Genomic DNA, 21,464 nt, shown 5'->3' with positions numbered 1-21,464 from the left:
TGAGAGCGGTGCCTTTGCCACTCCAGAAAGTGAAGACAGTCAGACAGGTAAAAGAAATGCTTGAGTTCAGCAGTGTTGAGGGCGTTTCAGCCGCAGTGTGATACAAAATAAGCAACAATCTGGTCCACCTCGCTGTGCAGGGGGTATTGCTCAGTGGTAGAGCATTTGACTGCAGATCAAGAGGTCCCAGGTTCAAATCCTGGTGCCCCCTCAAACATGCACGCAAACTGGCCTGCGCAAATGCGTTTGCCTAACTGCTTTGCCGTTTTTGTGACAGCCTGGTAAACTGGTCACTCCGTGACCTGAAAGCAAATGCTTCAACTGAAAATGAAAGGACTGCTGAAAATGTGTCTCCTCAGTCTCCTCCGCAAAAAACACAAGCTTCGAGCAGCTCGTCTCACTTTAGCTCTGCCAGTCAGGATGGCCGAGCGGTCTAAGGCGCCAGACTCAAGGCGAAGTGCCTTCCTCAGACAAGGGATTTCTAGTCTCCTAATGGAGGCGTGGGTTCGAATCCCACTTCTGACATAGGCTTTTATTTGAAGTGGCAATGGACAGACCCATCGCAGGGAAGTGGTTGTGCGAGAAAAGACGTCAAAATGGTCACCGGTGAGGCTGACTGGCTATTTTCCAACACCAAGTCCTCCATGGAAGATTAGCTGATTTTACTCAACGGAACACAATGAAATCTCTTTTACTACAGACCTGACTATTTTTGCTACCACCCAAAATTCTGGCACAAGGTGTAATTGCATTCAGTTGAGAGCGGTGCCTTTGCCACTCCAGAAAGTGAAGACAGTCAGACAGGTAAAAGAAATGCTTGAGTTCAGCAGTGTTGAGGGCGTTTCAGCCGCAGTGTGATACAAAATAAGCAACAGTCTGGTCCACCTCGCTGTGCAGGGGGTATAGCTCAGTGGTAGAGCATTTGACTGCAGATCAAGAGGTCCCAGGTTCAAATCCTGGTGCCCCCTCAAACATGCACGCAAGCTGGCGTGTGCAAATGCGTTTGCCGTTTTTGTGTCAGCCTGGTAAACTGGTCACTCCGTGACCTGAAAGCAAATGCTTCAACTGAAAATGAAAGGACTGCTGAAAATGTGTCTCCTCAGTCTCCTCCGTAAAAAACACAAGCTTCGAGCAGCTCGTCTCACTTTAGCTCTGCCAGTCAGGATGGCCGAGCGGTCTAAGGCGCCAGACTCAAGGCGAAGTGCCTTCCCCAGGCAAGGGATTTCTGGTCTCCGAATGGAGGCGTGGGTTTGAATCCCACTTCTGACATAGGCTTTTATTTGAAGTGGCAATGGACAGACCCATCGCAGGGAAGTGGTTGTGCGAGAAAAGACGTCAAAATGGACACCGGTGAGGCTGACTGGCTATTTTCCAACACCAAGTCCTCCATGGAAGATTAGCTGATTTTACTCAACGGAACACAATGAAATCTCTTTTACTACAGACCTGACTATTTTTGCTACCACCCAAAATTCTGGCACAAGGTGTAATTGCATTCAGTTGAGAGCGTTGCCTTTGCCACTCCAGAGAGTGAAGACAGTCAGACAGGTAAAAGAAATGCTTGAGTTCAGCAGTGTTGAGGGCGTTTCAGCCGCAGTGTGATACAAAATAAGCAACAGTCTGGTCCACCTTTCTGTGCAGGGGGTATAGCTCAGTGGTAGAGCATTTGACTGCAGATCAAGAGGTCCCAGGTTCAAATCCTGGTGCCCCCTCAAACATGCACGCAAGCTGGCGTGCTTAAGTGCGTTTGCCTAACTGTTTTGCCGTTTTTGTGTCAGCCTGGTAAACTGGTCACTCCGTGACCTGAAAGCAAATGCTTCAACTGAAAATGAAAGGACTGCTGAAAATGTGTCTCCTCAGTCTCCTCCGCAAAAAACACAAGCTTCAAGCAGCTCGTCTCACTTTAGCTCTGCCAGTCAGGATGGCCGAGCGGTCTAAGGCGCCAGACTCAAGGCGAAGTGCCTTCCCCAGGCAAGGGATTTCTGGTCTCCGAATGGAGGCGTGGGTTCGAATCCCACTTCTGACATAGGCTTTTATTTGAAGTGGCAATGGACAGACCCATCGCAGGGAAGTGGTTGTGCGAGAAAAGACGTCAAAATGGACACCGGTGAGGCTGACTGGACCCCAACACCAAGTCCTCCATGGAAGATTAGCTGATTTTACTCAACGGAACACAATGAAATCTGCTCTTTTACTACTGACCTGACTATTTTTGCTACCACCCAAAATTCTGGCACAAGGTTAAATTGCATTCAGTTGAGAGCGGTGCCTTTGCCACTCCAGAGAGTGAAGACAGTCAGACAGGTAAAAGAAATGCTTGAGTTCAGCAGTGTTGAGGGCGTTTCAGCCGCAGTGTGATACAAAATAAGCAACAGTCTGGTCCACCTCCCTGTGCAGGGGGTATAGCTCAGTGGTAGAGCATTTGACTGCAGATCAAGAGGTCCCAGGTTCAAATCCTGGTGCCCCCTCAAACATGCACGCAAGCTGGCGTGCTTAAGTGCGTTTGCCTAACTGTTTTGCCGTTTTTGTGTCAGCCTGGTAAACTGGTCACTCCGTGACCTGAAAGCAAATGCTTCAACTGAAAATGAAAGGACTGCTGAAAATGTTTCTCCTCAGTCTTTTCCGCAAAAAACACAAGCTTCGAGCAGCTCGTCTCACTTTAGCTCTGCCAGTCAGGATGGCCGAGCGGTCTAAGGCGCCAGACTCAAGGCGACGTGCCTTCCTCAGGCAAGGGATTTCTGGTCTCCGAATGGAGGCGTGGGTTCGAATCCCACTTCTGACATAGGCTTTTATTTGAAGTGGCAATGGACAGACCCATCGCAGGGAAGTGGTTGTGCGAGAAAAGACGTCAAAATGGACACCGGTGAGGCTGACTGGACCCCAACACCAAGTCCTCCATGGAAGATTAGCTGATTTTACTCAAAGGAACAAAATGAAATCTGCTCTTTTACTACAGACCTGACTATTTTTGCTACCACCCAAAATTCTGGCACAAGGTGTAATTGCATTCAGTTGAGAGCGTTGCCTTTGCCACTCCAGAGAGTGAAGACAGTCAGACAGGTAAAAGAAATGCTTGAGTTCAGCAGTGTTGAGGGCGTTTCAGCCGCAGTGTGATACAAAATAAGCAACAGTCTGGTCCACCTTTCTGTGCAGGGGGTATAGCTCAGTGGTAGAGCATTTGACTGCAGATCAAGAGGTCCCAGGTTCAAATCCTGGTGCCCCCTCAAACATGCACGCAAGCTGGCGTGCTTAAGTGCGTTTGCCTAACTGTTTTGCCGTTTTTGTGTCAGCCTGGTAAACTGGTCACTCCGTGACCTGAAAGCAAATGCTTCAACTGAAAATGAAAGGACTGCTGAAAATGTGTCTCCTCAGTCTCCTCCGCAAAAAACACAAGCTTCAAGCAGCTCGTCTCACTTTAGCTCTGCCAGTCAGGATGGCCGAGCGGTCTAAGGCGCCAGACTCAAGGCGAAGTGCCTTCCCCAGGCAAGGGATTTCTGGTCTCCGAATGGAGGCGTGGGTTCGAATCCCACTTCTGACATAGGCTTTTATTTGAAGTGGCAATGGACAGACCCATCGCAGGGAAGTGGTTGTGCGAGAAAAGACGTCAAAATGGACACCGGTGAGGCTGACTGGACCCCAACACCAAGTCCTCCATGGAAGATTAGCTGATTTTACTCAACGGAACACAATGAAATCTGCTCTTTTACTACTGACCTGACTATTTTTGCTACCACCCAAAATTCTGGCACAAGGTTAAATTGCATTCAGTTGAGAGCGGTGCCTTTGCCACTCCAGAGAGTGAAGACAGTCAGACAGGTAAAAGAAATGCTTGAGTTCAGCAGTGTTGAGGGCGTTTCAGCCGCAGTGTGATACAAAATAAGCAACAGTCTGGTCCACCTCCCTGTGCAGGGGGTATAGCTCAGTGGTAGAGCATTTGACTGCAGATCAAGAGGTCCCAGGTTCAAATCCTGGTGCCCCCTCAAACATGCACGCAAGCTGGCGTGCTTAAGTGCGTTTGCCTAACTGTTTTGCCGTTTTTGTGTCAGCCTGGTAAACTGGTCACTCCGTGACCTGAAAGCAAATGCTTCAACTGAAAATGAAAGGACTGCTGAAAATGTTTCTCCTCAGTCTTTTCCGCAAAAAACACAAGCTTCGAGCAGCTCGTCTCACTTTAGCTCTGCCAGTCAGGATGGCCGAGCGGTCTAAGGCGCCAGACTCAAGGCGACGTGCCTTCCTCAGGCAAGGGATTTCTGGTCTCCGAATGGAGGCGTGGGTTCGAATCCCACTTCTGACATAGGCTTTTATTTGAAGTGGCAATGGACAGACCCATCGCAGGGAAGTGGTTGTGCGAGAAAAGACGTCAAAATGGACACCGGTGAGGCTGACTGGACCCCAACACCAAGTCCTCCATGGAAGATTAGCTGATTTTACTCAAAGGAACAAAATGAAATCTGCTCTTTTACTACAGACCTGACTATTTTTGCTACCACCCAAAATTCTGGCACAAGGTGTAATTGCATTCAGTTGAGAGCGTTGCCTTTGCCACTCCAGAGAGTGAAGACAGTCAGACAGGTAAAAGAAATGCTTGAGTTCAGCAGTGTTGAGGGCGTTTCAGCCGCAGTGTGATACAAAATAAGCAACAGTCTGGTCCACCTTTCTGTACAGGGGGTATAGCTCAGTGGTAGAGCATTTGACTGCAGATCAAGAGGTCCCAGGTTCAAATCCTGGTGCCCCCTCAAACATGCACGCAAGCTGGCGTGCGCAAATGCGTTTGCCGTTTTTGTGTCAGCCTGGTAAACTGGTCACTCCGTGACCTGAAAGCAAATGCTTCAACTGAAAATGAAAGGACTGCTGAAAATGTGTCTCCTCAGTCTCCTCCGCAAAAAACACAAGCTTCGAGCAGCTCGTCTCACTTTAGCTCTGCCAGTCAGGATGGCCGAGCGGTCTAAGGCGCCAGACTCAAGGCGAAGTGCCTTCCTCAGACAAGGGATTTCTAGTCTCCTAATGGAGGCGTGGGTTCGAATCCCACTTCTGACATAGGCTTTTATTTGAAGTGGCAATGGACAGACCCATCGCAGGGAAGTGGTTGTGCGAGAAAAGACGTCAAAATGGTCACCGGTGAGACTGACTGGCTATTTTCCAACACCAAGTCCTCCATGGAAGATTAGCTGATTTTACTCAACGGAACACAATGAAATCTCTTTTACTACAGACCTGACTATTTTTGCTACCACCCAAAATTCTGGCACAAGGTGTAATTGCATTCAGTTGAGAGCGTTGCCTTTGCCACTCCAGAGAGTGAAGACAGTCAGACAGGTAAAAGAAATGCTTGAGTTCAGCAGTGTTGAGGGCGTTTCAGCCGCAGTGTGATACAAAATAAGCAACAGTCTGGTCCACCTTTCTGTGCAGGGGGTATAGCTCAGTGGTAGAGCATTTGACTGCAGATCAAGAGGTCCCAGGTTCAAATCCTGGTGCCCCCTCAAACATGCACGCAAGCTGGCGTGCTTAAGTGCGTTTGCCTAACTGTTTTGCCGTTTTTGTGTCAGCCTGGTAAACTGGTCACTCCGTGACCTGAAAGCAAATGCTTCAACTGAAAATGAAAGGACTGCTGAAAATGTGTCTCCTCAGTCTCCTCCGCAAAAAACACAAGCTTCAAGCAGCTCGTCTCACTTTAGCTCTGCCAGTCAGGATGGCCGAGCGGTCTAAGGCGCCAGACTCAAGGCGAAGTGCCTTCCCCAGGCAAGGGATTTCTGGTCTCCGAATGGAGGCGTGGGTTCGAATCCCACTTCTGACATAGGCTTTTATTTGAAGTGGCAATGGACAGACCCATCGCAGGGAAGTGGTTGTGCGAGAAAAGACGTCAAAATGGACACCGGTGAGGCTGACTGGACCCCAACACCAAGTCCTCCATGGAAGATTAGCTGATTTTACTCAACGGAACACAATGAAATCTGCTCTTTTACTACTGACCTGACTATTTTTGCTACCACCCAAAATTCTGGCACAAGGTTAAATTGCATTCAGTTGAGAGCGGTGCCTTTGCCACTCCAGAGAGTGAAGACAGTCAGACAGGTAAAAGAAATGCTTGAGTTCAGCAGTGTTGAGGGCGTTTCAGCCGCAGTGTGATACAAAATAAGCAACAGTCTGGTCCACCTTGCTGTGCAGGGGGTATAGCTCAGTGGTAGAGCATTTGACTGCAGATCAAGAGGTCCCAGGTTCAAATCCTGGTGCCCCCTCAAACATGCACGCAAGCTGGCGTGCTTAAGTGCGTTTGCCTAACTGTTTTGCCGTTTTTGTGTCAGCCTGGTAAACTGGTCACTCCGTGACCTGAAAGCAAATGCTTCAACTGAAAATGAAAGGACTGCTGAAAATGTGTCTCCTCAGTCTTTTCCGCAAAAAACACAAGCTTCGAGCAGCTCGTCTCACTTTAGCTCTGCCAGTCAGGATGGCCGAGCGGTCTAAGGCGCCAGACTCAAGGCGAAGTGCCTTCCTCAGGCAAGGGATTTCTGGTCTCCGAATGGAGGCTTGGGTTCGAATCCCACTTCTGACATAGGCTTTTATTTGAAGTGGCAATGGAGAGACCCATCGCAGGGAAGTGGTTGTGCGAGAAAAGACGTCAAAATGGACACCGGTGAGGCTGACTGGCTATTTTCCAACACCAAGTCCTCCATGGAAGATTAGCTGATTTTACTCAACAGAACACAATGAAATCTGCTCTTTTACTACAGACCTGACTATTTTTGCTACCACCCAAAATTTTGGCACAAGGTTTAATTGCATTCAGTTGAGAGCGGTGCCTTTGCCACTCCAGAGAGTGAAGACAGTCAGACAGGTAAAAGAAATGCTTGAGTTCAGCAGTGTTGAGGGCGTTTCAGCCGCAGTGTGATACAAAATAAGCAACAGTCTGGTCCACCTCCCTGTGCAGGGGGTATAGCTCAGTGGTAGAGCATTTGACTGCAGATCAAGAGGTCCCAGGTTCAAATCCTGGTGCCCCCTCAAACATGCACGCAAGCTGGCGTGCTTAAGTGCGTTTGCCTAACTGTTTTGCCGTTTTTGTGTCAGCCTGGTAAACTGGTCACTCCGTGACCTGAAAGCAAATGCTTCAACTGAAAATGAAAGGACTGCTGAAAATGTGTCTCCTCAGTCTCCTCCGCAAAAAACACAAGCTTCAAGCAGCTCGTCTCACTTTAGCTCTGCCAGTCAGGATGGCCGAGCGGTCTAAGGCGCCAGACTCAAGGCGAAGTGCCTTCCCCAGGCAAGGGATTTCTGGTCTCCGAATGGAGGCGTGGGTTCGAATCCCACTTCTGACATAGGCTTTTATTTGAAGTGGCAATGGACAGACCCATCGCAGGGAAGTGGTTGTGCGAGAAAAGACGTCAAAATGGACACCGGTGAGGCTGACTGGACCCCAACACCAAGTCCTCCATGGAAGATTAGCTGATTTTACTCAACGGAACACAATGAAATCTGCTCTTTTACTACTGACCTGACTATTTTTGCTACCACCCAAAATTCTGGCACAAGGTTAAATTGCATTCAGTTGAGAGCGGTGCCTTTGCCACTCCAGAGAGTGAAGACAGTCAGACAGGTAAAAGAAATGCTTGAGTTCAGCAGTGTTGAGGGCGTTTCAGCCGCAGTGTGATACAAAATAAGCAACAGTCTGGTCCACCTTGCTGTGCAGGGGGTATAGCTCAGTGGTAGAGCATTTGACTGCAGATCAAGAGGTCCCAGGTTCAAATCCTGGTGCCCCCTCAAACATGCACGCAAGCTGGCGTGCTTAAGTGCGTTTGCCTAACTGTTTTGCCGTTTTTGTGTCAGCCTGGTAAACTGGTCACTCCGTGACCTGAAAGCAAATGCTTCAACTGAAAATGAAAGGACTGCTGAAAATGTGTCTCCTCAGTCTTTTCCGCAAAAAACACAAGCTTCGAGCAGCTCGTCTCACTTTAGCTCTGCCAGTCAGGATGGCCGAGCGGTCTAAGGCGCCAGACTCAAGGCGAAGTGCCTTCCTCAGGCAAGGGATTTCTGGTCTCCGAATGGAGGCTTGGGTTCGAATCCCACTTCTGACATAGGCTTTTATTTGAAGTGGCAATGGAGAGACCCATCGCAGGGAAGTGGTTGTGCGAGAAAAGACGTCAAAATGGACACCGGTGAGGCTGACTGGCTATTTTCCAACACCAAGTCCTCCATGGAAGATTAGCTGATTTTACTCAACAGAACACAATGAAATCTGCTCTTTTACTACAGACCTGACTATTTTTGCTACCACCCAAAATTTTGGCACAAGGTTTAATTGCATTCAGTTGAGAGCGGTGCCTTTGCCACTCCAGAGAGTGAAGACAGTCAGACAGGTAAAAGAAATGCTTGAGTTCAGCAGTGTTGAGGGCGTTTCAGCCGCAGTGTGATACAAAATAAGCAACAGTCTGGTCCACCTCCCTGTGCAGGGGGTATAGCTCAGTGGTAGAGCATTTGACTGCAGATCAAGAGGTCCCAGGTTCAAATCCTGGTGCCCCCTCAAACATGCACGCAAGCTGGCGTGCTTAAGTGCGTTTGCCTAACTGTTTTGCCGTTTTTGTGTCAGCCTGGTAAACTGGTCACTCCGTGACCTGAAAGCAAATGCTTCAACTGAAAATGAAAGGACTGCTGAAAATGTGTCTCCTCAGTCTCCTCCGCAAAAAACACAAGCTTCGAGCAGCTCGTCTCACTTTAGCTCTGCCAGTCAGGATGGCCGAGCGGTCTAAGGCGCCAGACTCAAGGCGAAGTGCCTTCCTCAGACAAGGGATTTCTAGTCTCCTAATGGAGGCGTGGGTTCGAATCCCACTTCTGACATAGGCTTTTATTTGAAGTGGCAATGGACAGACCCATCGCAGGGAAGTGGTTGTGCGAGAAAAGACGTCAAAATGGTCACCGGTGAGACTGACTGGCTATTTTCCAACACCAAGTCCTCCATGGAAGATTAGCTGATTTTACTCAACGGAACACAATGAAATCTCTTTTACTACAGACCTGACTATTTTTGCTACCACCCAAAATTCTGGCACAAGGTGTAATTGCATTCAGTTGAGAGCGGTGCCTTTGCCACTCCAGAAAGTGAAGACAGTCAGACAGGTAAAAGAAATGCTTGAGTTCAGCAGTGTTGAGGGCGTTTCAGCCGCAGTGTGATACAAAATAAGCAACAGTCTGGTCCACCTCGCTGTGCAGGGGGTATAGCTCAGTGGTAGAGCATTTGACTGCAGATCAAGAGGTCCCAGGTTCAAATCCTGGTGCCCCCTCAAACATGCACGCAAGCTGGCGTGTGCAAATGCGTTTGCCGTTTTTGTGTCAGCCTGGTAAACTGGTCACTCCGTGACCTGAAAGCAAATGCTTCAACTGAAAATGAAAGGACTGCTGAAAATGTGTCTCCTCAGTCTCCTCCGTAAAAAACACAAGCTTCGAGCAGCTCGTCTCACTTTAGCTCTGCCAGTCAGGATGGCCGAGCGGTCTAAGGCGCCAGACTCAAGGCGAAGTGCCTTCCCAGGCAAGGGATTTCTGGTCTCCGAATGGAGGCGTGGGTTCGAATCCCACTTCTGACATAGGCTTTTATTTGAAGTGGCAATGGACAGACCCATCGCAGGGAAGTGGTTGTGCGAGAAAAGACGTCAAAATGGACACCGGTGAGGCTGACTGGCTATTTTCCAACACCAAGTCCTCCATGGAAGATTAGCTGATTTTACTCAACGGAACACAATGCAATCTCTTTTACTACAGACCTGACTATTTTTGCTACCACCCAAAATTCTGGCACAAGGTGTAATTGCATTCAGTTTAGAGCGTTGCCTTTGCCACTCCAGAGAGTGAAGACAGTCAGACAGGTAAAAGAAATGCTTGAGTTCAGCAGTGTTGAGGGCGTTTCAGCCGCAGTGTGATACAAAATAAGCAACAGTCTGGTCCACCTTTCTGTGCAGGGGGTATAGCTCAGTGGTAGAGCATTTGACTGCAGATCAAGAGGTCCCAGGTTCAAATCCTGGTGCCCCCTCAAACATGCACGCAAGCTGGCGTGCTTAAGTGCGTTTGCCTAACTGTTTTGCCGTTTTTGTGTCAGCCTGGTAAACTGGTCACTCCGTGACCTGAAAGCAAATGCTTCAACTGAAAATGAAAGGACTGCTGAAAATGTGTCTCCTCAGTCTCCTCCGCAAAAAACACAAGCTTCAAGCAGCTCGTCTCACTTTAGCTCTGCCAGTCAGGATGGCCGAGCGGTCTAAGGCGCCAGACTCAAGGCGAAGTGCCTTCCCCAGGCAAGGGATTTCTGGTCTCCGAATGGAGGCGTGGGTTCGAATCCCACTTCTGACATAGGCTTTTATTTGAAGTGGCAATGGACAGACCCATCGCAGGGAAGTGGTTGTGCGAGAAAAGACGTCAAAATGGACACCGGTGAGGCTGACTGGACCCCAACACCAAGTCCTCCATGGAAGATTAGCTGATTTTACTCAACGGAACACAATGAAATCTGCTCTTTTACTACTGACCTGACTATTTTTGCTACCACCCAAAATTCTGGCACAAGGTTAAATTGCATTCAGTTGAGAGCGGTGCCTTTGCCACTCCAGAGAGTGAAGACAGTCAGACAGGTAAAAGAAATGCATGAGTTCAGCAGTGTTGAGGGCGTTTCAGCCGCAGTGTGATACAAAATAAGCAACAGTCTGGTCCACCTTCCTGTGCAGGGGGTATAGCTCAGTGGTAGAGCATTTGACTGCAGATCAAGAGGTCCCAGGTTCAAATCCTGGTGCCCCCTCAAACATGCACGCAAGCTGGCGTGCTTAAGTGCGTTTGCCTAACTGTTTTGCCGTTTTTGTGTCAGCCTGGTAAACTGGTCACTCCGTGACCTGAAAGCAAATGCTTCAACTGAAAATGAAAGGACTGCTGAAAATGTGTCTCCTCAGTCTTTTCCGCAAAAAACACAAGCTTCGAGCAGCTCGTCTCACTTTAGCTCTGCCAGTCAGGATGGCCGAGCGGTCTAAGGCGCCAGACTCAAGGCGAAGTGCCTTCCTCAGGCAAGGGATTTCTGGTCTCCGAATGGAGGCTTGGGTTCGAATCCCATTTCTGACATAGGCTTTTATTTGAAGTGGCAATGGACAGACCCATCGCAGGGAAGTGGTTATGCGAGAAAAGACGTCAAAATGGACACCGGTGAGGCTGACTGGCTATTTTCCAACACCAAGTCCTCCATGGAAGATTAGCTGATTTTACTCAACGGAACACAATGAAATCTGCTCTTTTACTACAGACCTGACTATTTTTGCTACCACCCAAAATTCTGGCACAAGGTGTAATTGCATTCAGTTGAGAGCGTTGCCTTTGCCACTCCAGAGAGTGAAGACAGTCAGACAGGTAAAAGAAATGCTTGAGTTCAGCAGTGTTGAGGGCGTTTCAGCCGCAGTGTGATACAAAATAAGCAACAGTCTGGTCCACCTCGCTGTGCAGGGGGTATAGCTCAGTGGTAGAGCATTTGACTGCAGATCAAGAGGTCCCAGGTTCAAATCCTGGTGCCCCCTCAAACATGCACGCAAACTGGCCTGCGCAGATGCGTTTGCCTAACTGTTTTGCCGATTTTGTGACAGCCTGGTAAACTGGTCGCTCCGTGACCTGAAAGCAAATGCTTCAACTGAAAATGAAAGGACTGCTGAAAATGTGTCTCCTCAGTCTCCTCCGCAAAAAACACAAGCTTCGAGCAGCTCGTCTCACTTTAGCTCTCCCAGTCAGGATGGCCGAGCGGTCTAAGGCGCCAGACTCAAGGCGACGTGCTTTCCTCAGGCAAGGGATTTCTGGTCTCCGAATGGAGGCGTGGGTTCGAATCCCACTTCTGACATAGGCTTTTATTTGAAGTGGCAATGGACAGACCCATCGCAGGGAAGTGGTTATGCGAGAAAAGACGTCAAAATGGACACCGGTGAGGCTGACTGGCTATTTTCCAACACCAAGTCCTCCATGGAAGATTAGCTGATTTTACTCAACGGAACACAATGAAATCTGCTCTTTTACTACAGACCTGACTATTTTTGCTACCACCCAAAATTCTGGCACAAGGTGTAATTGCATTCAGTTGAGAGCGTTGCCTTTGCCACTCCAGAGAGTGAAGACAGTCAGACAGGTAAAAGAAATGCTTGAGTTCAGCAGTGTTGAGGGCGTTTCAGCCGCAGTGTGATACAAAATAAGCAACAGTCTGGTCCACCTTGCTGTGCAGGGGGTATAGCTCAGTGGTAGAGCATTTGACTGCAGATCAAGAGGTCCCAGGTTCAAATCCTGGTGCCCCCTCAAACATGCACTCAAGCTGGCGTGCGCAAATGCGTTTGCCGTTTTTGTGTCAGCCTGGTAAACTGGTCACTCCGTGACCTGAAAGCAAATGCTTCAACTGAAAATGAAAGGACTGCTGAAAATGTCTCTCCTCAGTCTCCTCCGCAAAAAACACAAGCTTCGAGCAGCTCGTCTCACTTTAGCTCTGCCAGTCAGGATGGCCGAGCGGTCTAAGGCGCCAGACTCAAGGCGAAGGGCCTTCCTCAGGCAAGGGATTTCTGGTCTCCGAATGGAGGCGTGGGTTCGAATCCCACTTCTGACATAGGCTTTTACTTGAAGTGGCAATGGACAGACCCATCGCAGGGAAATGGTTGTGCGAGAAAAGACGTCAAAATGGACACCGTTGAGGCTGACTGGCTATTTTCCAACACCAAGTCCTCCATGGAAGATTAGCTGATTTTACTCAACGGAACACAATGAAATCTCTTTTACTACAGACCTGACTATTTTTGCTACCACCCAAAATTCTGGCACAAGGTGTAATTGCATTCAGTTGAGAGCGGTGCCTTTGCCTCCAGAGAGTGAAGACAGTCAGACAGGTAAAAGAAATGCTTGAGTTCAGCAGTGTTGAGGGCGTTTCAGCCGCAGTTTGATACAAAATAAGCAACAGTCTGGTCCACCTTGCTGTGCAGGGGGTATAGCTCAGTGGTAGAGCATTTGACTGCAGATCAAGAGGTCCCAGGTTCAAATCCTGGTGCCCCCTCAAACATGCACGCAAGCTGGCGTGTGCAAATGCGTTTGCCGTTTTTGTGTCAGCCTGGTAAACTGGTCACTCCGTGACCTGAAAGCAAATGCTTCAACTGAAAATGAAAGGACTGCTGAAAATGTGTCTCCTCAGTCTCCTCCGCAAAAAACACAAGCTTCGAGCAGCTCGTCTCACTTTAGCTCTGCCAGTCAGGATGGCCGAGCGGTCTAAGGCGCCAGACTCAAGGCGAAGTGCCTTCCCCAGGCAAGGGATTTCTGGTCTCCGAATGGAGGCGTGGGTTCGAATCCCACTTCTGACATAGGCTTTTATTTGAAGTGGCAATGGACAGACCCATCGCAGGGAAGTGGTTGTGCGAGAAAAGACGTCAAAATGGACACCGGTGAGGCTGACTGGCTATTTTCCAACACCAAGTCCTCCATGGAAGATTAGCTGATTTTACTCAACGGAACACAATGAAATCTCTTTTACTACAGACCTGACTATTTTTGCTACCACCCAAAATTCTGGCACAAGGTGTAATTGCATTCAGTTGAGAGCGGTGCCTTTGCCACTCCAGAGAGTGAAGACAGTCAGACAGGTAAAAGAAATGCTTGAGTTCAGCAGTGTTGAGGGCGTTTCAGCCGCAGTGTGATACAAAATAAGCAACAGTCTGGTCCACCTCCCTGTGCAGGGGGTATAGCTCAGTGGTAGAGCATTTGACTGCAGATCAAGAGGTCCCAGGTTCAAATCCTGGTGCCCCCTCAAACATGCACGCAAGCTGGCGTGCGCAAATGCGTTTGCCGTTTTTGTGTCAGCCTGGTAAACTGGTCACTCCGTGACCTGAAAGCAAATGCTTCAACTGAAAATGAAAGGACTGCTGAAAATGTGTCTCCTCAGTCTCCTCCGCAAAAAACACAAGCTTCAAGCAGCTCGTCTCACTTTAGCTCTGCCAGTCAGGATGGCCGAGCGGTCTAAGGCGCCAGACTCAAGGCGAAGTGCCTTCCCCAGGCAAGGGATTTCTGGTCTCCGAATGGAGGCGTGGGTTCGAATCCCACTTCTGACATAGGCTTTTATTTGAAGTGGCAATGGACAGACCCATCGCAGGGAAGTGGTTGTGCGAGAAAAGACGTCAAAATGGACACCGGTGAGGCTGACTGGACCCCAACACCAAGTCCTCCATGGAAGATTAGCTGATTTTACTCAACGGAACACAATGAAATCTGCTCTTTTACTACTGACCTGACTATTTTTGCTACCACCCAAAATTCTGGCACAAGGTTAAATTGCATTCAGTTGAGAGCGGTGCCTTTGCCACTCCAGAGAGTGAAGACTGTCAGACAGGTAAAAGAAATGCTTGAGTTCAGCAGTGTTGAGGGCGTTTCAGCCGCAGTGTGATACAAAATAAGCAACAGTCTGGTCCACCTTGCTGTGCAGGGGGTATAGCTCAGTGGTAGAGCATTTGACTGCAGATCAAGAGGTCCCAGGTTCGAATCCTGGTGCCCCCTCAAACATGCACGCAAGCTGGCGTGCGCAAATGCGTTTGCCGTTTTTGTGTCAGCCTGGTAAACTGGTCACTCCGTGACCTGAAAGCAAATGCTTCAACTGAAAATGAAAGGACTGCTGAAAATGTCTCTACTCAGTCTCCTCCGCAAAAAACACAAGCTTCGAGCAGCTCGTCTCACTTTAGCTCTGCCAGTCAGGATGGCCGAGCGGTCTAAGGCGCCAGACTCAAGGCGAAGGGCCTTCCTCAGGCAAGGGATTTCTGGTCTCCGAATGGAGGCGTGGGTTCGAATCCCACTTCTGACATAGGCTTTTACTTGAAGTGGCAATGGACAGACCCATCGCAGGGAAATGGTTGTGCGAGAAAAGACGTCAAAATGGACACCGTTGAGGCTGACTGGCTATTTTCCAACACCAAGTCCTCCATGGAAGATTAGCTGATTTTACTCAACGGAACACAATGAAATCTCTTTTACTACAGACCTGACTATTTTTGCTACCACCCAAAATTCTGGCACAAGGTGTAATTGCATTCAGTTGAGAGCGGTGCCTTTGCCTCCAGAGAGTGAAGACAGTCAGACAGGTAAAAGAAATGCTTGAGTTCAGCAGTGTTGAGGGCGTTTCAGCCGCAGTTTGATACAAAATAAGCAACAGTCTGGTCCACCTTGCTGTGCAGGGGGTATAGCTCAGTGGTAGAGCATTTGACTGCAGATCAAGAGGTCCCAGGTTCAAATCCTGGTGCCCCCTCAAACATGCACGCAAACTGGCCTGCGCAAATGCGTTTGCCTAACTGCTTTGCCGTTTTTGTGACAGCCTGGTAAACTGGTCACTCCGTGACCTGAAAGCAAATGATTCAACTGAAAATGAAAGGACTGCTGAAAATGTGTCTCCTCAGTCTCCTCCGCAAAAAACACAAGCTTCGAGCAGCTCGTCTCACTTTAGCTCTGCCAGTCAGGATGGCCGAGCGGTCTAAGGCGCCAGACTCAAGGCGAAGTGCCTTCCCCAGGCAAGGGATTTCTGGTCTCCGAATGGAGGCGTGGGTTCGAATCCCACTTCTGACATAGGCTTTTATTTGAAGTGGCAATGGACAGACCCATCGCAGGGAAGTGGTTGTGCGAGAAAAGACGTCAAAATGGACACCGGTGAGGCTGACTGGACCCCAACACCAAGTCCTCCATGGAAGATTAGCTGATTTTACTCAACGGAACACAATGAAATCTGCTCTTTTACTACTGACCTGACTATTTTTGCTACCACCCAAAATTCTGGCACAAGGTTAAATTGCATTCAGTTGAGAGCGGTGCCTTTGCCACTCCAGAGAGTGAAGACAGTCAGACAGGTAAAAGAAATGCTTGAGTTCAGCAGTGTTGAGGGCGTTTCAGCCGCAGTGTGATACAAAATAAGCAACAGTCTGGTCCACCTTGCTGTGCAGGGGGTATAGCTCAGTGGTAGAGCATTTGACTGCAGATCAAGAGGTCCTAGGTTCAAATCCTGGTGCCCCCTCAAACATGCACGCAAGCTGGCGTGCTTAAGTGCGTTTGCCTAACTGTTTTGCCGTTTTTGTGTCAGCCTGGTAAACTGGTCACTCCGTGACCTGAAAGCAAATGCTTCAACTGAAAATGAAAGGACTGCTGAAAATGTGTCTCCTCAGTCTTTTCCGCAAAAAACACAAGCTTCGAGCAGCTCGTCTCACTTTAGCTCTGCCAGTCAGGATGGCCGAGCGGTCTAAGGCGCCAGACTCAAGGCGAAGTGCCTTCCTCAGGCAAGGGATTTCTGGTCTCCGAATGGAGGCTTGGGTTCGAATCCCACTTCTGACATAGGCTTTTATTTGAAGTGGCAATGGACAGACCCATCGCAGGGAAGTGGTTGTGCGAGAAAAGACGTCAAAATGGACACCGGTGAGGCTGACTGGCTATTTTCCAACACCAAGTCCTCCATGGAAGATTAGCTGATTTTACTCAACAGAACACAATGAAATCTGCTCTTTTACTACAGACCTGACTATTTTTGCTACCACCCAAAATTTTGGCACAAGGTTTAATTGCATTCAGTTGAGAGCGGTGCCTTTGCCACTCCAGAGAGTGAAGACAGTCAGACAGGTAAAAGAAATGCTTGAGTTCAGCAGTGTTGAGGGCGTTTCAGCCGCAGTGTGATACAAAATAAGCAACAGTCTGGTCCACCTCGCTGTGCAGGGGGTATAGCTCAGTGGTAGAGCATTTGACTGCAGATCAAGAGGTCCCAGGTTCAAATCCTGGTGCCCCCTCAAACATGCACGCAAGCTGGCGTGCGCAAATGCGTTTGCCTAACTGTTTCGCCGTTTTTGTGACAGCCTGGTAAACTGGTCACTCCGTGACCTGAAAGCAAATGCTTCAACTGAAAATGAAAGGACTGCTGAAAATGTTTCTCCTCAGTCTCCTCCGCAAAAAACACAAGCTTCGAGCAGCTCGTCTCACTTTAGCTCTGCCAGTCAGGATGGCCGAGCGGTCTAAGGCGCCAGACTCAAGGCGAAGTGCCTTCCTCAGGCAAGGGATTTCTGGTCTCCGAATGGAGGCGTGGGTTCGAATCCCACTTCTGACATAGGCTTTTATTTGAAGTGGCAATGGACAGACCCATCGCAGGGAAGTGGTTATGCGAGAAAAGACGTCAAAATGGACACCGGTGAGGCTGACTGGCTATTTTCCAACACCAAGTCCTCCATGGAAGATTAGCTGATTTTACTCAACGGAACACAATGAAATCTGTTCTTTTACTACAGACCTGACTATTTTTGCTACCACCCAAAATTCTGGCACAAGGTGTAATTGCATTCAGTTATGAGCGTTGCCTTTGCCACTCCAGAGAGTGAAGACAGTCAGACAGGTAAAAGAAATGCTTGAGTTCAGCAGTGTTGAGGGCGTTTCAGCCGCAGTGTGATACAAAATAAGCAACAGTCTGGTCCACCTTGCTGTGCAGGGGGTATAGCTCAGTGGTAGAGCATTTGACTGCAGATCAAGAGGTCCCAGGTTCAAATCCTGGTGCCCCCTCAAACATGCACGCAAGCTGGCGTGCGCAAATGCGTTTGCCTAACTGTTTCGCCGTTTTTGTGACAGCCTGGTAAACTGGTCACTCCGTGACCTGAAAGCAAATGCTTCAACTGAAAATGAAAGGACTGCTGAAAATGTGTCTCCTCAGTCTTTTCCGCAAAAAACACAAGCTTCGAGCAGCTCGTCTCACTTTAGCTCTGCCAGTCAGGATGGCCGAGCGGTCTAAGGCGCCAGACTCAAGGCGAAGGGCCTTCCTCAGGCAAGGGATTTCTGGTCTCCGAATGGAGGCGTGGGTTCGAATCCCACTTCTGACATAGGCTTTTACTTGAAGTGGCAATGGACAGACCCATCGCAGGGAAATGGTTGTGCGAGAAAAGACGTCAAAATGGACACCGTTGAGGCTGACTGGCTATTTTCCAACACCAAGTCCTCCATGGAAGATTAGCTGATTTTACTCAACGGAACACAATGAAATCTCTTTTACTACAGACCTGACTATTTTTGCTACCACCCAAAATTCTGGCACAAGGTGTAATTGCATTCAGTTGAGAGCGGTGCCTTTGCCTCCAGAGAGTGAAGACAGTCAGACAGGTAAAAGAAATGCTTGAGTTCAGCAGTGTTGAGGGCGTTTCAGCCGCAGTTTGATACAAAATAAGCAACAGTCTGGTCCACCTTGCTGTGCAGGGGGTATAGCTCAGTGGTAGAGCATTTGACTGCAGATCAAGAGGTCCCAGGTTCAAATCCTGGTGCCCCCTCAAACATGCACGCAAACTGGCCTGCGCAAATGCGTTTGCCTAACTGCTTTGCCGTTTTTGTGACAGCCTGGTAAACTGGTCACTCCGTGACCTGAAAGCAAATGCTTCAACTGAAAATGAAAGGACTGCTGAAAATGTGTCTCCTCAGTCTCCTCCGCAAAAAACACAAGCTTCGAGCAGCTCGTCTCACTTTAGCTCTGCCAGTCAGGATGGCCGAGCGGTCTAAGGCGCCAGACTCAAGGCGAAGTGCCTTCCCCAGGCAAGAGATTTCTGGTCTCCGAATGGAGGCGTGGGTTCGAATCCCACTTCTGACATAGGCTTTTATTTGAAGTGGCAATGGACAGACCCATCGCAGGGAAGTGGTTGTGCGAGAAAAGACGTCAAAATGGACACCGGTGAGGCTGACTGGACCCCAACACCAAGTCCTCCATGGAAGATTAGCTGATTTTACTCAACGGAACACAATGAAATCTGCTCTTTTACTACTGACCTGACTATTTTTGCTACCACCCAAAATTCTGGCACAAGGTTAAATTGCATTCAGTTGAGAGCGGTGCCTTTGCCACTCCAGAGAGTGAAGACAGTAAGACAGGTAAAAGAAATGCTTGAGTTCAGCAGTGTTGAGGGCGTTTCAGCCGCAGTGTGATACAAAATAAGCAACAGTCTGGTCCACCTCGCTGTGCAGGGGGTATAGCTCAGTGGTAGAGCATTTGACTGCAGATCAAGAGGTCCCAGGTTCAAATCCTGGTGCCCCCTCAAACATGCACGCAAGCTGGCGTGCGCAAATGCGTTTGCCTAACTGTTTCGCCGTTTTTGTGACAGCCTGGTAAACTGGTCACTCCGTGACCTGAAAGCAAATGCTTCAACTGAAAATGAAAGGACTGCTGAAAATGTGTCTCCTCAGTCTTTTCCGCAAAAAACACAAGCTTCGAGCAGCTCGTCTCACTTTAGCTCTGCCAGTCAGGATGGCCGAGCGGTCTAAGGCGCCAGACTCAAGGCGAAGGGCCTTCCTCAGGCAAGGGATTTCTGGTCTCCGAATGGAGGCGTGGGTTCGAATCCCACTTCTGACATAGGCTTTTACTTGAAGTGGCAATGGACAGACCCATCGCAGGGAAATGGTTGTGCGAGAAAAGACGTCAAAATGGACACCGTTGAGGCTGACTGGCTATTTTCCAACACCAAGTCCTCCATGGAAGATTAGCTGATTTTACTCAACGGAACACAATGAAATCTCTTTTACTACAAACCTGACTATTTTTGCTACCACCCAAAATTCTGGCACAAGGTGTAATTGCATTCAGTTGAGAGCGGTGCCTTTGCCTCCAGAGAGTGAAGACAGTCAGACAGGTAAAAGAAATGCTTGAGTTCAGCAGTGTTGAGGGCGTTTCAGCCGCAGTTTGATACAAAATAAGCAACAGTCTGGTCCACCTTGCTGTGCAGGGGGTATAGCTCAGTGGTAGAGCATTTGACTGCAGATCAAGAGGTCCCAGGTTCAAATCCTGGTGCCCCCTCAAACATGCACGCAAACTGGCCTGCGCAAATGCGTTTGCCTAACTGCTTTGCCGTTTTTGTGACAGCCTGGTAAACTGGTCACTCCGTGACCTGAAAGCAAATGCTTCAACTGAAAATGAAAGGACTGCTGAAAATGTGTCTCCTCAGTCTCCTCCGCAAAAAACACAAGCTTCGAGCAGCTCGTCTCACTTTAGCTCTGCCAGTCAGGATGGCCGAGCGGTCTAAGGCGCCAGACTCAAGGCGAAGTGCCTTCCCCAGGCAAGGGATTTCTGGTCTCCGAATGGAGGCGTGGGTTCGAATCCCACTTCTGACATAGGCTTTTATTTGAAGTGGCAATGGACAGACCCATCGCAGGGAAGTGGTTGTGCGAGAAAAGACGTCAAAATGGACACCGGTGAGGCTGACTGGACCCCAACACCAAGTCCTCCATGGAAGATTAGCTGATTTTACTCAACGGAACACAATGAAATCTGCTCTTTTACTACTGACCTGACTATTTTTGCTACCACCCAAAATTCTGGCACAAGGTTAAATTGCATTCAGTTGAGAGCGGTGCCTTTGCCACTCCAGAGAGTGAAGACAGTCAGACAGGTAAAAGAAATGCTTGAGTTCAGCAGTTTTGAGGGCGTTTCAGCCGCAGTGTGATACAAAATAAGCAACAGTCTGGTCCACCTTGCTGTGCAGGGGGTATAGCTCAGTGGTAGAGCATTTGACTGCAGATCAAGAGGTCCCAGGTTCAAATCCTGGTGCCCCCTCAAACATGCACGCAAGCTGGCGTGCTTAAGTGCGTTTGCCTAACTGTTTTGCCGTTTTTGTGTCAGCCTGGTAAACTGGTCACTCCGTGACCTGAAAGCAAATGCTTCAACTGAAAATGAAAGGACTGCTGAAAATGTGTCTCCTCAGTCTTTTCCGCAAAAAACACAAGCTTCGAGCAGCTCGTCTCACTTTAGCTCTGCCAGTCAGGATGGCCGAGCGGTCTAAGGCGCCAGACTCAAGGCGAAGTGCCTTCCTCAGGCAAGGGATTTCTGGTCTCCGAATGGAGGCTTGGGTTCGAATCCCACTTCTGACATAGGCTTTTATTTGAAGTGGCAATGGACAGACCTATCGCAGGGAAGTGGTTGTGCGAGAAAAGACGTCAAAATGGACACCGGTGAGGCTGACTGGCTATTTTCCAACACCAAGTCCTCCATGGAAGATTAGCTGATTTTACTCAACAGAACACAATGAAATCTGCTCTTTTACTACAGACCTGACTATTTTTGCTACCACCCAAAATTTTGGCACAAGGTTTAATTGCATTCAGTTGAGAGCGGTGCCTTTGCCACTCCAGAGAGTGAAGACAGTCAGACAGGTAAAAGAAATGCTTGAGTTCAGCAGTGTTGAGGGCGTTTCAGCCGCAGTGTGATACAAAATAAGCAACAGTCTGGTCCACCTCGCTGTGCAGGGGGTATAGCTCAGTGGTAGAGCATTTGACTGCAGATCAAGAGGTCCCAGGTTCAAATCCTGGTGCCCCCTCAAACATGCACGCAAGCTGGCGTGCGCAAATGCGTTTGCCTAACTGTTTCGCCGTTTTTGTGACAGCCTGGTAAACTGGTCACTCCGTGACCTGAAAGCAAATGCTTCAACTGAAAATGAAAGGACTGCTGAAAATGTGTCTCCTCA

The 21,464-nt window shown here is 49.0% G+C and overlaps 46 non-coding genes across 46 annotated transcripts; all 46 read left to right on the top strand.

Moving 5' to 3' along the window:
- The first annotated feature begins 896 nt into the window (after positions 1 to 896).
- trnac-gca lies at positions 897 to 968 on the top strand. Its single transcript has one exon. It is a non-coding gene; the product is annotated as a tRNA-Cys (tRNA).
- Positions 969 to 1,640: 672 nt separating this feature from the next.
- trnac-gca lies at positions 1,641 to 1,712 on the top strand. The gene has a single exon. It is a non-coding gene; the product is annotated as a tRNA-Cys (tRNA).
- Positions 1,713 to 1,915: 203 nt separating this feature from the next.
- Positions 1,916 to 2,026, top strand: trnal-caa. The gene is made up of 2 exons: positions 1,916 to 1,953; positions 1,981 to 2,026. It is a non-coding gene; the product is annotated as a tRNA-Leu (tRNA).
- Positions 2,027 to 2,396: 370 nt separating this feature from the next.
- trnac-gca lies at positions 2,397 to 2,468 on the top strand. The gene has a single exon. It is a non-coding gene; the product is annotated as a tRNA-Cys (tRNA).
- Positions 2,469 to 2,671: 203 nt separating this feature from the next.
- trnal-caa lies at positions 2,672 to 2,782 on the top strand. Its single transcript has 2 exons — positions 2,672 to 2,709; positions 2,737 to 2,782. It is a non-coding gene; the product is annotated as a tRNA-Leu (tRNA).
- A 370-nt stretch (positions 2,783 to 3,152) lies between these two features.
- trnac-gca lies at positions 3,153 to 3,224 on the top strand. Its single transcript has one exon. It is a non-coding gene; the product is annotated as a tRNA-Cys (tRNA).
- A 203-nt stretch (positions 3,225 to 3,427) lies between these two features.
- On the top strand, positions 3,428 to 3,538 carry trnal-caa. The gene is made up of 2 exons: positions 3,428 to 3,465; positions 3,493 to 3,538. It is a non-coding gene; the product is annotated as a tRNA-Leu (tRNA).
- Positions 3,539 to 3,908: 370 nt separating this feature from the next.
- Positions 3,909 to 3,980, top strand: trnac-gca. The gene has a single exon. It is a non-coding gene; the product is annotated as a tRNA-Cys (tRNA).
- A 203-nt stretch (positions 3,981 to 4,183) lies between these two features.
- Positions 4,184 to 4,294, top strand: trnal-caa. Its single transcript has 2 exons — positions 4,184 to 4,221; positions 4,249 to 4,294. It is a non-coding gene; the product is annotated as a tRNA-Leu (tRNA).
- A 370-nt stretch (positions 4,295 to 4,664) lies between these two features.
- On the top strand, positions 4,665 to 4,736 carry trnac-gca. Its single transcript has one exon. It is a non-coding gene; the product is annotated as a tRNA-Cys (tRNA).
- Positions 4,737 to 5,408: 672 nt separating this feature from the next.
- trnac-gca lies at positions 5,409 to 5,480 on the top strand. The gene has a single exon. It is a non-coding gene; the product is annotated as a tRNA-Cys (tRNA).
- A 203-nt stretch (positions 5,481 to 5,683) lies between these two features.
- Positions 5,684 to 5,794, top strand: trnal-caa. The gene is made up of 2 exons: positions 5,684 to 5,721; positions 5,749 to 5,794. It is a non-coding gene; the product is annotated as a tRNA-Leu (tRNA).
- Positions 5,795 to 6,164: 370 nt separating this feature from the next.
- On the top strand, positions 6,165 to 6,236 carry trnac-gca. The gene has a single exon. It is a non-coding gene; the product is annotated as a tRNA-Cys (tRNA).
- A 688-nt stretch (positions 6,237 to 6,924) lies between these two features.
- Positions 6,925 to 6,996, top strand: trnac-gca. The gene has a single exon. It is a non-coding gene; the product is annotated as a tRNA-Cys (tRNA).
- A 203-nt stretch (positions 6,997 to 7,199) lies between these two features.
- On the top strand, positions 7,200 to 7,310 carry trnal-caa. The gene is made up of 2 exons: positions 7,200 to 7,237; positions 7,265 to 7,310. It is a non-coding gene; the product is annotated as a tRNA-Leu (tRNA).
- A 370-nt stretch (positions 7,311 to 7,680) lies between these two features.
- Positions 7,681 to 7,752, top strand: trnac-gca. The gene has a single exon. It is a non-coding gene; the product is annotated as a tRNA-Cys (tRNA).
- A 688-nt stretch (positions 7,753 to 8,440) lies between these two features.
- trnac-gca lies at positions 8,441 to 8,512 on the top strand. The gene has a single exon. It is a non-coding gene; the product is annotated as a tRNA-Cys (tRNA).
- A 685-nt stretch (positions 8,513 to 9,197) lies between these two features.
- Positions 9,198 to 9,269, top strand: trnac-gca. Its single transcript has one exon. It is a non-coding gene; the product is annotated as a tRNA-Cys (tRNA).
- Positions 9,270 to 9,459: 190 nt separating this feature from the next.
- trnal-caa lies at positions 9,460 to 9,569 on the top strand. Its single transcript has 2 exons — positions 9,460 to 9,497; positions 9,524 to 9,569. It is a non-coding gene; the product is annotated as a tRNA-Leu (tRNA).
- Positions 9,570 to 9,940: 371 nt separating this feature from the next.
- trnac-gca lies at positions 9,941 to 10,012 on the top strand. The gene has a single exon. It is a non-coding gene; the product is annotated as a tRNA-Cys (tRNA).
- A 203-nt stretch (positions 10,013 to 10,215) lies between these two features.
- trnal-caa lies at positions 10,216 to 10,326 on the top strand. The gene is made up of 2 exons: positions 10,216 to 10,253; positions 10,281 to 10,326. It is a non-coding gene; the product is annotated as a tRNA-Leu (tRNA).
- Positions 10,327 to 10,696: 370 nt separating this feature from the next.
- On the top strand, positions 10,697 to 10,768 carry trnac-gca. Its single transcript has one exon. It is a non-coding gene; the product is annotated as a tRNA-Cys (tRNA).
- Positions 10,769 to 11,456: 688 nt separating this feature from the next.
- On the top strand, positions 11,457 to 11,528 carry trnac-gca. Its single transcript has one exon. It is a non-coding gene; the product is annotated as a tRNA-Cys (tRNA).
- A 203-nt stretch (positions 11,529 to 11,731) lies between these two features.
- trnal-caa lies at positions 11,732 to 11,842 on the top strand. Its single transcript has 2 exons — positions 11,732 to 11,769; positions 11,797 to 11,842. It is a non-coding gene; the product is annotated as a tRNA-Leu (tRNA).
- Positions 11,843 to 12,216: 374 nt separating this feature from the next.
- On the top strand, positions 12,217 to 12,288 carry trnac-gca. Its single transcript has one exon. It is a non-coding gene; the product is annotated as a tRNA-Cys (tRNA).
- Positions 12,289 to 12,478: 190 nt separating this feature from the next.
- trnal-caa lies at positions 12,479 to 12,589 on the top strand. Its single transcript has 2 exons — positions 12,479 to 12,516; positions 12,544 to 12,589. It is a non-coding gene; the product is annotated as a tRNA-Leu (tRNA).
- A 369-nt stretch (positions 12,590 to 12,958) lies between these two features.
- trnac-gca lies at positions 12,959 to 13,030 on the top strand. Its single transcript has one exon. It is a non-coding gene; the product is annotated as a tRNA-Cys (tRNA).
- A 190-nt stretch (positions 13,031 to 13,220) lies between these two features.
- Positions 13,221 to 13,331, top strand: trnal-caa. The gene is made up of 2 exons: positions 13,221 to 13,258; positions 13,286 to 13,331. It is a non-coding gene; the product is annotated as a tRNA-Leu (tRNA).
- A 371-nt stretch (positions 13,332 to 13,702) lies between these two features.
- On the top strand, positions 13,703 to 13,774 carry trnac-gca. Its single transcript has one exon. It is a non-coding gene; the product is annotated as a tRNA-Cys (tRNA).
- Positions 13,775 to 13,964: 190 nt separating this feature from the next.
- On the top strand, positions 13,965 to 14,075 carry trnal-caa. The gene is made up of 2 exons: positions 13,965 to 14,002; positions 14,030 to 14,075. It is a non-coding gene; the product is annotated as a tRNA-Leu (tRNA).
- Positions 14,076 to 14,445: 370 nt separating this feature from the next.
- On the top strand, positions 14,446 to 14,517 carry trnac-gca. The gene has a single exon. It is a non-coding gene; the product is annotated as a tRNA-Cys (tRNA).
- Positions 14,518 to 14,707: 190 nt separating this feature from the next.
- trnal-caa lies at positions 14,708 to 14,818 on the top strand. The gene is made up of 2 exons: positions 14,708 to 14,745; positions 14,773 to 14,818. It is a non-coding gene; the product is annotated as a tRNA-Leu (tRNA).
- A 369-nt stretch (positions 14,819 to 15,187) lies between these two features.
- trnac-gca lies at positions 15,188 to 15,259 on the top strand. The gene has a single exon. It is a non-coding gene; the product is annotated as a tRNA-Cys (tRNA).
- Positions 15,260 to 15,462: 203 nt separating this feature from the next.
- On the top strand, positions 15,463 to 15,573 carry trnal-caa. The gene is made up of 2 exons: positions 15,463 to 15,500; positions 15,528 to 15,573. It is a non-coding gene; the product is annotated as a tRNA-Leu (tRNA).
- A 1,130-nt stretch (positions 15,574 to 16,703) lies between these two features.
- On the top strand, positions 16,704 to 16,775 carry trnac-gca. Its single transcript has one exon. It is a non-coding gene; the product is annotated as a tRNA-Cys (tRNA).
- Positions 16,776 to 16,978: 203 nt separating this feature from the next.
- trnal-caa lies at positions 16,979 to 17,089 on the top strand. Its single transcript has 2 exons — positions 16,979 to 17,016; positions 17,044 to 17,089. It is a non-coding gene; the product is annotated as a tRNA-Leu (tRNA).
- Positions 17,090 to 17,463: 374 nt separating this feature from the next.
- trnac-gca lies at positions 17,464 to 17,535 on the top strand. The gene has a single exon. It is a non-coding gene; the product is annotated as a tRNA-Cys (tRNA).
- A 203-nt stretch (positions 17,536 to 17,738) lies between these two features.
- trnal-caa lies at positions 17,739 to 17,849 on the top strand. The gene is made up of 2 exons: positions 17,739 to 17,776; positions 17,804 to 17,849. It is a non-coding gene; the product is annotated as a tRNA-Leu (tRNA).
- Positions 17,850 to 18,218: 369 nt separating this feature from the next.
- trnac-gca lies at positions 18,219 to 18,290 on the top strand. The gene has a single exon. It is a non-coding gene; the product is annotated as a tRNA-Cys (tRNA).
- A 203-nt stretch (positions 18,291 to 18,493) lies between these two features.
- On the top strand, positions 18,494 to 18,604 carry trnal-caa. The gene is made up of 2 exons: positions 18,494 to 18,531; positions 18,559 to 18,604. It is a non-coding gene; the product is annotated as a tRNA-Leu (tRNA).
- A 370-nt stretch (positions 18,605 to 18,974) lies between these two features.
- trnac-gca lies at positions 18,975 to 19,046 on the top strand. Its single transcript has one exon. It is a non-coding gene; the product is annotated as a tRNA-Cys (tRNA).
- A 203-nt stretch (positions 19,047 to 19,249) lies between these two features.
- On the top strand, positions 19,250 to 19,360 carry trnal-caa. Its single transcript has 2 exons — positions 19,250 to 19,287; positions 19,315 to 19,360. It is a non-coding gene; the product is annotated as a tRNA-Leu (tRNA).
- A 369-nt stretch (positions 19,361 to 19,729) lies between these two features.
- Positions 19,730 to 19,801, top strand: trnac-gca. Its single transcript has one exon. It is a non-coding gene; the product is annotated as a tRNA-Cys (tRNA).
- A 203-nt stretch (positions 19,802 to 20,004) lies between these two features.
- trnal-caa lies at positions 20,005 to 20,115 on the top strand. Its single transcript has 2 exons — positions 20,005 to 20,042; positions 20,070 to 20,115. It is a non-coding gene; the product is annotated as a tRNA-Leu (tRNA).
- Positions 20,116 to 20,485: 370 nt separating this feature from the next.
- trnac-gca lies at positions 20,486 to 20,557 on the top strand. The gene has a single exon. It is a non-coding gene; the product is annotated as a tRNA-Cys (tRNA).
- A 688-nt stretch (positions 20,558 to 21,245) lies between these two features.
- On the top strand, positions 21,246 to 21,317 carry trnac-gca. Its single transcript has one exon. It is a non-coding gene; the product is annotated as a tRNA-Cys (tRNA).
- Positions 21,318 to 21,464: the final 147 nt, after the last annotated feature.

This window comes from Alosa sapidissima, chromosome 8, assembly GCF_018492685.1.
Source record: "Alosa sapidissima isolate fAloSap1 chromosome 8, fAloSap1.pri, whole genome shotgun sequence".
NCBI lineage: Eukaryota > Metazoa > Chordata > Actinopteri > Clupeiformes > Clupeidae > Alosa > Alosa sapidissima.
Note: the sequence above shows the minus strand (reverse complement) of the source record. Positions and strands in the feature narration are given on the sequence as shown.